Genomic DNA, 12,077 nt, shown 5'->3' on the forward strand with positions numbered 1-12,077 from the left:
GCCATTTGGGTTGTGGCCCTTCTTGGAAATGCAAGGTCCTCCTTCCAAGGACCAGTTGATTGAGGTGTTCGCTTCAGCGGCACCGCAGGGCTGTTGCTACTTCTGCCAGAAATGTCATCAGCTCATCTCCCTTGACATCCTAGAGGAGGGAATTACTCCTCACTGGGTTCATGCCCCTGAAGCAGACCACCTCCACTTTTATGAGACTTACGGAGGAGACAAGTCTCCTAAACGTCCTTCCTTTGGGAAATGCACTTCTCTGAGAGACCCTATTGTTGGTGAGCATGTCTCCCAACATGCCAGCAGAAAAGTCTGAGTGTGCTAGCTCTTCAGAGTGAGCGCTTGCTTCCCAACAGTTGCGTGCACGCTCACTCACGGGCACCTCAAGTGAGCCCCTTGTGCAGTATTGCAAGTGAGGATGAAGGGCTTCGACAAAGTGCATGCTAGCTTGTACCACACATGTTTAATACACGCTCGTACACTACAATGGTTTCCTTTTTTATCTTATCGCTTGCTCTTCCCTGCACTGTTAATAGACCAACCTGTGTTATGCTAGCTCATGTTCTATTATGTTTCATTTTTTGACGTTCTTGCTCGCAAGTTGCTGTATATAAACTCGATGATTGTTCAATAAAGTTTAGTTATATTCACCTTGCCTCTCAGTTATCACTTAATTGGCACCTTGCACATTGGTGACCACTGGAGTGTCCAGCTCCTTCCTGCCTTCCCCCTCACTGCTGTGTCTTTCTGTTAAATGATACTGCCCTCCAACACTGACTCTACTATCAACACCACACCCCTGAAACTATTGCCCTTTGCCAATGCAGAGGCATTCGCCTGGTTTCAGCGTGCCGAGGTCCAGTTTTGCATAAATGGCGTGACTCGCTCAAGCACCAAGGCAGATTATGTTCTCGCAGCGATCCCCCAGGGAAACTTTCCTGGAAATATCAGATTGGCTTTGCTACCAAGGAGACACCCAATAACGTATGACGACCTCAAAAGATACCTTCTGGAGCAGTACTCACCATTGCCAGCTGCCGGTATAGTAAAGTTTTTTCAGCTCAACAACCATTGTGGGACCAAAAGGCTTCGCTCGCCCGCAGGGAAAGGACCAGTATCGCTTCCCTGCAACCTGCCGCAGATTGCTCTCCTCATGAAGTGAATCTACTTCGTGCCCTTTGAGTATGGCGCCTACCCAAACCTGTATGCGCTAGCATCCCTGATGTCAATATTTTGCCCATGAAGGACCTGATGACCAAAGTTGACATCCTTATGGACAGCCACTTCTCCACCTTCAAGACCTCCATCAACGCCTCCACTTTTGACCAAGTGGACGACCATTTAACATTGACCAACACTGATGTGAATGCGGTAGGACACAGATGCCCACCATATAACGTGCCGGTGTAGCGACAAAGCTGCCCACCACCCACATATACCACCCCTCGCTTACGCCCCAACCAACGACCTCACCAGCCACTTACTAATGCCCATCGGCTGCGGTTATACTACTACAACTCCAGATTTAGGGCTGTTGCAAAGAAATGAGTGAACTGTTATCAGTGGCCAAAAAACCTGTAAGTAGGCCATTATTTGTGGCGGTCTCCCCTCTCACTAAATTTTTTTTTTTTTTAATTGATGCAGGTACGGGTATGTGAGTTTTGGTAGGCACGTCTAAATCTACCGAGGTCCGCCTTGTAGCTGCCAACGGATCTGTAATACCCACAAGTTATTGTTTGGAAGTGCCAAATATAGTTGGATGTATCTTGTTGCTGACATCACAATGCTAATCCCTCGGTGCGGATTTCCTCTCACATTTCCACCTCATGGTTGATTTTGTTCATCGATGATAATGTCACGGCGAATTCGTACTTCTCTACACCTCTCCAACCCGCTCCCTCCAATCTCACTCTCTACATCAGTGCACCCACGGATGCCTACGCCCACCTCCTCACATCGTACCCGGAAGTTTTCCGTCCAAAACTTTGTCAAACGCCCACAGTTCCCACCAAACACAGTATTTATCATCATATCAAGACAACGGGGCCTCCAGTGTTTGCCAGATCCAGGCGTCTGGCACCAGATTGTTTGGCAGCTGCTAAATAAACGTTCGCCAAAATGGAAATGAGCTTTTGCCAAAAGGCCTCAATCCCATGGTCATCACCCTTACACATCGTCCTGATGAAAGATGGCTCTCTACGTCTGTGTGAGGATTACAGGGGCCTGAACATGCTGACAAAACCGGATCCCTCCCCGCTCCTAAACATCGCTGATGTGACCTATTTGGACAGAGCCAAGGTTTTCTCCATGCTCGATCTCTGGATGGGGTATTTTCAGGTCTCCATGAATCCAGAAGTCATCCCAAGACTGCTATCACCACCGCCTTTGGTATATACACCTTCAATGTATGAATGTAGCTTCAGACAATCTGTTAAATATAATACATTGTAAATGCAAATCTGCCTGCTGATCATCGCAGTGTAGTTGCAGGGTGTATGGATTACCATGTACACCTGCTTATGGATATTGCCAATAAGTTTAGACTTTTAAGACTGGTAGCAACCAAACACACTAGTTTCATAAGTAATCTACTGTTAAATTTCATTATATGATGAATAAAAGGAAATTTGGCTGTTTCCATTGTATTCTTCGACCCAGAAAACCAAGGTGTAGAAAATTTATCTATCATCGTATAGTGAATACTAAGGAAGTTAATTACACTTTTTTATGCATTGGCAGCCATCTTGGATTTCACAGCTTTGTAGTACTTTCATTTTGGTAGACTTTTAGTATGTCATTCTACATATCACATAGATTCAGAAACAGTTGAAAAACCTTTTCTAACAAATTTTTTAGGGTTAAACCATATTTATACTCAACTATGGGAAATGACAAATTCGTAAATAATTTGCATTTTTCCTAACGATACAATCCTTAGCTTTTTATTTAGGGGTATTACTTTCTGCAAAGCTGAAATGACGAGCCATTAAAATTTAGCAAGGTTTAACTACCCATACTGCTAGTTAGTGGGGGTAGGGGGCTAGCTTGCTACCGCTCCCACTCGCACACCGGTGATTTAGCTCACTTTGCTTGGAGGTAGAACTTCAAGGGGGATAGGGCTGGTGGGTAAGTTTGTATAAATAGCTAAGGTTTGTATCGTTAGGAAAAATACAAATTATCTACAAATTTGTCATCTGTTTTGTAACTAGAACACAAACCTAGGCTATTTATTTAGGGGTGATCACCCATTAGGAAGGGCAGACGTTCCTGCCAATCTGGCTTTTGGCTTTACCCGGTAGCTCCTTATCTGAGTATGTTAGTACTCAAAATAAGAGAGTCCCCACGCCTCACTAAAACCTTGCTACGCAAGGTCCGCGGGCTATGCAAGGTGTGTGTTGAGATATTTAGAAGTGTGACTGTCTAGGTAAAGTTGTTTTTAGTCTTTTGTAGGGAAAACTGTTGTAGCCAAAATTTTCCCAATACCACCTTGCCATGGTATGGGGATGCAACAATATTAGCTTAATACTAGGTACACAAGGGAGCATGATTTACCTGCATTGGTTTGACATCAGCTTGTGCAGAGAACCCAGGATGCTACTTTCCCCAAGAGAGGTGAAGACGAAGAAAAGAATAAGAGCCAGTCAAATGTTTTCATTCATGCAGATTAAAACTGGGTAACAGTGCATTCAACCTTTTGCTACTTGTCCAATAAGGAGCTTGAAGTATACAACCAGCTGTTTTGCAGCCACCACAGGACCGATAGAGATCGTATCGAGTTCCTGTGGGTCACGTCTTGCAGGAGAAAGGTTGCGAAAGTCACCTGGAGCATTCACACCCTTGCTTGTCGAACCTGCGTCACAGAGTAATCTGCTTATAAGGGCCATGACATCGTGGGTCGTTGTGTTGGATGAGGATCTGGATTCAGTGTAATTGATGACTCTGTGAATCCAGCAGAGATGATGTTTTGGTGATCCTCCTCTTGTCTCTCCCAGTACTGATGATAAGAGAAGGGATCCGGGTGGGCTGTTGCCATTCTCTTGAGGTAGAGCCTCAAACCTTAACCCGGGTACAGTCAAAGATGATTTTTATCATCAGTTACTGAGTGGAGACTTGTTGTCTAGGAACCGTCACCTCTGGAAACTGTGTCTAGCAGCATACTGGGGGACGAAACTGAATGTTGCCTTTCACCCTTCTCATGAATGGGCGATGTCGAAAGAGAGACCATGAAGTTCTTTGGCACGTTTGGCCACTTTCAAAGTGTGTAGGAACACTGTCTTCTAAACCAGGCAAAAATTTGTTGCCTGGTGAAGTGGAACGTAAAGAGGTCACCTTAGACTGAGAGGGAGGTCTCAATTCCGACTGGGAAAAGGCAAGTTGTAAGTCCGCATGAGTTAGGAAAGATCTAGCGATGAAGGGGTGTCCCTTCCTTTCAGTTTGAAGGCAAGGCTCAAGGTTGAGTTATTGTCTTAACCTGCTGAAACTAAAAAGGGGGTCTTTTCCTCCTGTATATACTTGGATTCCGCTATTGCTGGAATAGAGGTATCGAGTGGAGAGATACGCTTTCCCATGACACCATCCACAGAAGACGTTATACTTTGCCTGGTAGACTGATGCTGAGGAATTCCTCAGATATCTAGACAACCTCTTTGCAACTTATTGCAAAAAGCCTCTGTGAGAGAAGAGGTCCTGGTTAGTCTCCAGGCGTACAATCATAGCGAAGCTATAGTTTGTGGTAGATGTCAAAGTGTGGTTGTCTGTGACGTGGAGAGGGTTCTCTAGGAGGCTCTATCAGGAGCTGCAGAAGGTTTGGAAACCGTTCTGTGTAATGCCATAGAGTATGAGAGCCCTTGAGAGGCTGACCAATGTTCTAGCCTTGTTGAGTACCCTTCTCTTCTTACAAAAACAGTGACGAGATGTAAACATCTGTTGTACCCTCCTTTGTTGTTTTCATGCTTCTTGCCAGAGAGCCTTGGGGTCTAGGACTGGGGAGCAGTGGAAGCCTGAGGTTCAGGGGCGTTGCGAACAGATCCATAGTTGGAGAACTCCGTAAAGTCAGGGCTTTGTCGGCTATAAGGTGATCCAAAGACCATTCGGTACATCATACCTGAGGTGTTGTGCACAGATTGTCGACGAGCACATTCCTCTAGTCTGGAATGAAGCGGGCTGATAGTGGTACCAAGCGGACTTTGGCTCATCCTAGTATTTATACTGTTAGATGGGAAGAGGCTGTGAGCAAGTTCCTTCTATCTTGTGGATGTGAGCCCATATGTGGTATTGTTGCTCACCACACCACTGAGTGGTCCGTTAGGAACTGATGAGGCTATTGAGGGACTGGAAAGTTGGCCTTCATCTCTTGAGAGATTTAAGTGAAGATACTTTCAGACTTTGTCCAGAGGCTTGAGGTTGTGTGGTGCAGCACAGCATCAAGTCCAAGGGGCGGGGAAGGATGAGAAGGTTATACCACTCCGTAGATTCTCGACTGACAGCTATCCCTTGAGGTTCGTCCAAAAGGGGAAAAAAAAAGTCACTCTGGGCTGGGAGTTCTTCTCGTTTTGAGAAAGGGTCTTGTGACTTTTCTACACCTGTCTTTGATGAGAAGGTTTTGTGGAGACTGGTGTCTAGAATCATTCCCAGATATACAAGTCTTCTGAGAGGGAAGTAAGGTAGACTTCCCAAGATTTACCATGATTACTTGATCTTGGTAAAAAAACTTCAAAAGTTCCGGTGCTAACGCAAACTTGCCACCGAGTCTGCTAAGGTCAGTCAGTCGTCCAGAAATGGAGGTGATGGAAGCCAATCCTGAGTCCAGGATGTGTGCTGTGGAAAGACTGAAGCACAGTGCCCTGAACTGGTGTTTCTAGTTTGTCTAGACTGAATCTTCAATCCTTCCTAGATGATGGATGGTTTGGGCCTGGAAGTATGCGTCCTTTAGGTCCAGCATGCAAATGAATACCTGTGGTCTTAGCCTTTGTCCAAACTCCTTCAACATGTTGTGGACATCGACCCAAAGGGACAGCTCCTTGCGGATCCTTTCGCATGGGAGATTGATGACGCTGGGGTCTTGACTCGTGGCGGAAAGGATGGGACGTGATTCCCTGTGTAAGGATTCTTCCCTGGGAGAGAACTCTTTATTAACTGATAGAAGTAAGGCAACGCTTAACCCTACCATGCGCCCTGACGGGATTGATGCTAATCCTTAGAACAGCATCGGTCTGGCGAATGTTAATCAATGGTTAACGGCTGGGTATCGTGGTTACTGTGCAGTTGGAGAGTGCTCGCGAGTAGTTACCTGTCGACAAGCCACTGATGGGGGTTGTCGATTGTTTGCCGATCGCTTTAGTGGATTGGTGATGGCGAATGGCGAGTAGCGAGAAGTGTGTTGTATGCCTTCCGATCTAGGGAACCACAGCAGAGGTCGACTAGTAAGTCTGAAGGACGAACTGTTGGTGAATGGCAAATTGCTGATGATCGGTGAATCGGCGATCTGTGAGCCGAAGATGGTAACTGATAGGCAAATGAAGGCTGTCTGGTCAGTCAGCCAAGGAAGGTTGGCGATTAGTGAGTTGGTGATCGGTTTAGAGAGCCCTGAGAGACAGGAGAATGGTTTAATGATCGTCAGTTGGTGATTGATGAGCCATTGATGATCAGCTCTCGATCGCGGACTGGCGATCAGTGAGCTAGAGATCAGCAAGCTGACGATTGGCTGGTCAGAGATCAGGGAGCTGAGGTCAATGATCTAAGAAAGACGAGCTGCCCATCGGCGATCTTGTGATCAGCAAGTGGATGACTGGTTATTGACTAGCAATCGGCGATCAGCACACTAGCAATCGGAGATCGTTATTAGTTGGTGAGACTGGAGGTCAATGATCAGAGAGAGATGAACTAGCAATTGGCGACCTGGCGATCAGTGAGCTAGCAATCAGCAAACGGTGATCTAGCAATCAGTCGGTTGATGATTTCTCATTGGTGGAAGATGAGCTAGAACTCGGGAATCAGTGGACTAGGGACGGTAGTCAATGAGCTACTAGTGGGCCTTTAGCCCAACAGATCTTTGGTGCGCAGGAGAGCGCTGGCGCGTAGAACAACCCTGGCGCGCACGCGGAAGAGTGTTGGCGTGAGCGCGCCTGAGAGTGCTGGCGCGAACGCCGGGGAGTGTGCTGGCGAGCAGGAGAGCGCTGTCGACCATTAGAGTGCTGGCGAGTTTGAGAGCGCTGGCGCGTAGGACAGCGCTGGCATGCAGGAGAGTATTTGGCGAGCAGGAGACCGAAGTTGTGCGGGTGCGTGCTGAGGATTCGGTGAGCACTGTTTTGCCAGTGGTTGTAGGTTGGCTGGTAAGTGCTGGCGAGCTGGCAAACGTTACTCTCTGTGGCAATGTTGCGCTAGAGAGCAACCTTGATGAGCGCCATTGGTGCTGCTGCACGCTTAAGTAGGGCATCAGGAGCCTGTACCGGGGACAGGAACGGTAATGGTAGGTCGGCAGGTCAGCTGGTAGGACGATCAGGGACTGGGATATGCCCGTTGGAAGGGCGAACATCCACCGATGGAAATCGCGAATGATCCACAGAAGAGTCAGGGATCGAAATCCGAGGACCAGCAGCAGCGTCGTCAGGAGAAGGTCTAGGAACAGATGATGCCCATGAGGGCTGGTGGATCAGCAAGCTGACCTTCATCAATAGCAATCATCCAAAGAGGAGTCTCTATAAGTTGCCCCTCTCGCGAACGAGAGAAGTGATCACTTCGCAAGAGAGACTTGCCTAAGACTATGCTCCGCCCCTGAAGGAAGAGAGACTCAGCAAGGGTGGAGCGTAGTCTAGACGAAGACAGCAACAGTAGTCGAAGTTAATGAAGTGATGAAAAAGATGCAGGGAAGTTCTCCCTCGAAAGGGAGAAACAACCCCACACTTGTGGAGGAAAACTCTCCCTCAGAAGGGAAAGTAGTCCACCCCCTAGAGGCGAACCTCCTGGTAGCTCTCTTAAGATGATCTGACAAGAGCGCTGCCTAAGGAAGCGTAGCCGGAGCTAGTTCCTCGAAGATGAAGTGCTGATCAGGTGCTGCCACAGGCGTGCTTCTATGAGAAGGGATGACGTCCTCTGAGGGTCGGCAGTGACAGCAGAATCCCCAGGCATGAACAGAACAGCTCGGCTTCGTTGGCTCTCTTAGTCGAACGAAGAGCAACTGCATCGCTAACTGAGGAAAAATAAAATAAATTATGTAACAAAAAACCCTCGCAAGGAACACCTAGTCCGTGAAGGAAAAGAAGACCACCGAGAGAACAAACATAAAATAAGAACTGCGCCCTCCCTTCCCCGGTCGACATTGACAGGAGAAGGGGAGTGGAGAGTAACTGTAATAAAACAAGAATTACGATTATTTAAATCAGCTAAAAATATTCACTAATACAAAGAACCACTGATCTTCCAAAGGGAAGAGTTCCCCACAGAGAAGAAGCTGAAATTACAAACAATTATATTTTCACTTAAATAATTAAGAAAATAATCGGAAGCGCAACCTAACCCGTGAGTATACTGTCTGAAACCCATGAAAGGTGAATGGCCTTGAGAAGAGAAAGACCGAAGTCAATCTCTGAAAGGCCACACTCCCTTCCCTCAGTAATCCATATGTTCCCCGGGAAGAGGGAAAGGCGAAGACAACAGTTGAACAAGGAGTGTCCAAACGATGACGATTTCCCTGCGGCAACAGCTGAGTCAATGGTAGGTTATCCGACGATGGGAAGACCGATGGACAAGGGGGAAGAGGTCGGAAGGGAAGATTCCCTGACCTTGCGCAAGTGTCTTGAGAACCTGTCGTATACGCACAACACGAACACTATAAAGGAAACTTACTACATTCTATATATATATATATATATATATGTATATATGTATATATATGTATATATATATATATATATATATATATATATATATATATATATATATATATATATATATATATATACATGTATATATATTAAATATATATATATATATATATATATATATATATATATATATATATATATATATATATATATATATATATGTGTGTGTGTGTGTGTGTATAAATATATGATATATATAATTTACATATATATATAATATATATATAATATACATATATATAAATATAATATATATACAGTATATATATATATATATATATATATATATATATATATATATAATATATATATATAATATATATATATATATATATATATATATATATATATATATATATATATATATATATATGTATATATATATATATTATGTATATATGTTTTTATATGTGTTTATATATGTATATATATGTACTGTATATGTATGTATATATATGTATATATATTTGTGTGTATATATATATATATATATATATATATATATATATATATATATATATATATATATATATATATATATATATATATATATATATATATATATACGTTAGTAAAGTAATTCGCTACGTTTAGCCTCACCCTATCATTCCTTATTAATTCAGATGGGGACTTACATGCTCTAGAATTTATGGATAAGGTTCGATATACATTCTCTTTTAGAGAAAAGAGGCTAAACCCTTTCTCCCTCCCTGAGTACCACCGCCATTACAGGCGGCAACCACTGTCTTTCTTCATCGCCGTCGAGTAGAACTCTGGCTTTGAGTTAGATAGTAATTAAACACCGACTTTCTTCATTGCCGTCAAGTAGAACTCCGGCTTTGGGTTAGATAGTAATTAACTCAGGGTGCCCTTGTCTAAAGGAATCATGTTTCCTCCGCTGCTGATGATGTCGTCGGCACAGGAAGCCATGCTTCCCCAGTCCACTGTCAAAGGTAGGCGGCATACCTGCCGCCACCTCTCTTCCCAGTGAACTATAAAACCCTTTCCCTTCCCCCTTCTGTCTTTTAGTGTCGGCATAGCCGTCACAACATTCTTTCATTGGTATTCTGACAGTCATCCCGGCTCGCCAGGTTGTCTGTGTTGCCGGCCGGGACCCTACCGGCGGCAGTTAGTTCAGCAGCCTCAGCCACCTTCCCCCTTATGTCCTTCCTTCACCGGAAGTGAATGTCACGGGGGGAAGATTGAGCCGGCCCTGACGGCTGCTGGTGGGAAACCCAACATACTATTGAGAAGTCTTCAGCCCTCTCTCGGTCTGCTATCCACAATAATTTCCGTCGGCGGTACAGCTGGCGGCAGGCCTTTTGTGGATGGATCGAAGCCAGAATCAGATGGATTCTTACCCCTTCCATTAGAACTCTCATTCTGGCAAGGAGACAGCAGACTGCCTGATAGTCCTCCTACACTTCCAATTGTTGTGTTAAACCCTAATAATAGGAAACTTTCCTTCCCTAATACTTTCTCTCTTTCTATCAATTAGTGTCGCCAGGTACTAACCTAACCCCGGTAGTGCACCGGCTGAACTACAGTATACAAAAAATACAGTAGTATATTTATTTTCTAACATACTCTGTGTTTCCTATCACGGTCTAATGTTGGGACCGCAATATCATGTTGAGGTTTATCATCTGGACCCTAATAAATCACCGATCATTATTAATATACTACTTGTGGATAAAGTTAGTATAAACACTTACTAACCCTAACTCTAAGTATTAGAGTTTCTTCCACCCTGTATTCTCCATAACAGGGAACTTAAATATTATAATTGATTGAGTTCTCAGCAATTGCCTGGGAGAGGAAACACATATGTGTATTTCCTATTTCCTTTCCAGCTTACTGTCCTAAGCTACCATTTACCATTGTTAATTAAATGTATGCCTTTATATCAATGATATAAAAAGCTGTATACTCATTGAAACCATTTCCTTTACAGGAGGAGCCAATGGTGAAGTGTGCAGCCATATTCTGCAACCACAAAAGTAAGGACTTTTGTGGGCACACGATGTGCAGGCCTCATGCCCCCTGCTGTATCGTGTCCGGATCCCTGAAGTATTGGGACCCGAAGGGTTGCTCCACCTGCTCAACCCTGCTGATCAACGGCTTCGGAGAAGTCATCCCAGTCACCGTGGAGACTAGGGACACAGTAAGGGAAACCCTTCATAAGTGGGTAAGAGGGTTCCAGAAGAACTCTCTGGGACCTTACCTATCTAATGAATCCCTAAGGTGCCTTCTGTTCCCCAAGGCTCTAGCAAACGTGGTAGTGCCTTAGAAACAGGTCCAGCCTCCTCTCATACAGCTGAAGATCGATGCTGACATCCACAAGGCACTAGAAGGCATGGACATCCACCAAGAACGGATCTCAGAAGTGTCCACCGACACAGAACAGGCCTTACTGTAAGAAGGCCCTGAAGAAGACGTGGATCAACCACGGACAGAGGAAGAAGGATCCGTTTCGAAGGTAACTGAGGACCCTCAGTTCGCCGTGACGCCATTCCAACCTATGCCATCAACCTTTTCAACCCCAGCTCCTCAACCAACTACACAGGTTGACAAGAGTGAAGCGATTCTCACGTCGATCCAGCAGATGTTGGAAGTGTTCCGGAAGGAACAGGAAGAGATGAAGCAGTCCATCCAACAGAACTAGAGACAGATACAGGAAAGGGATTGCCCTGTAACTTCCATGGGCTCTACTAAACCCCTTAGAGTATCAGATCTCCCTCACTGCTGCAAAACCAACCCCTGGAGGTATGAGGAGCACATTCCCTTGATGAATGGGAAGCTATTTATCTTGGAGAAGTTTGGGGCCAAACTGTTTGAAGGTCTTGAGTTCTGGCCCAGCTTTTCAGCCTACCCAGACTGTTACGTGAGACTGTGGGATGAACTTGCATCCCATGAGGAAACGGTACCGAAGGAAGTCATTGTGTTCGAACATGGCAAGGCACAAGCCATCCTTGTAAAGTCCTTGAAAGGAACCGGATACATCAACTCCAAAGTCTCAGCACTGAGCAAGAGGCATCCTACCTCTCTTGCTCCTTCCATCTCTTTCCCCTTTTCAGAGAAAGCTCTAGACTTTGTCACCAAGGCAGTCGAACAGGGCAAACCCTGCCCAACTCTAGAGGAATGCAAATCATTCTCTTTAGCAATGCCTACCTGTGAGGAGAAGTGGAAAGACGT

General features: G+C 45.0%; 1 protein-coding gene across 1 annotated transcript in view; it reads left to right on the plus strand.

The window, feature by feature from the left end:
* Nucleotides 1-12,077, plus strand: part of LOC137651178 (proteasome adapter and scaffold protein ECM29) — a 439,426-nt gene that overhangs the window by 55,819 nt on the left and 371,530 nt on the right. The gene's annotated exons all lie outside the window — the stretch shown is intronic.

The sequence above is a fragment of the Palaemon carinicauda genome, chromosome 1 (genome assembly GCF_036898095.1).
Source record: "Palaemon carinicauda isolate YSFRI2023 chromosome 1, ASM3689809v2, whole genome shotgun sequence".
Taxonomy (NCBI): Eukaryota; Metazoa; Arthropoda; class Malacostraca; order Decapoda; family Palaemonidae; genus Palaemon; species Palaemon carinicauda.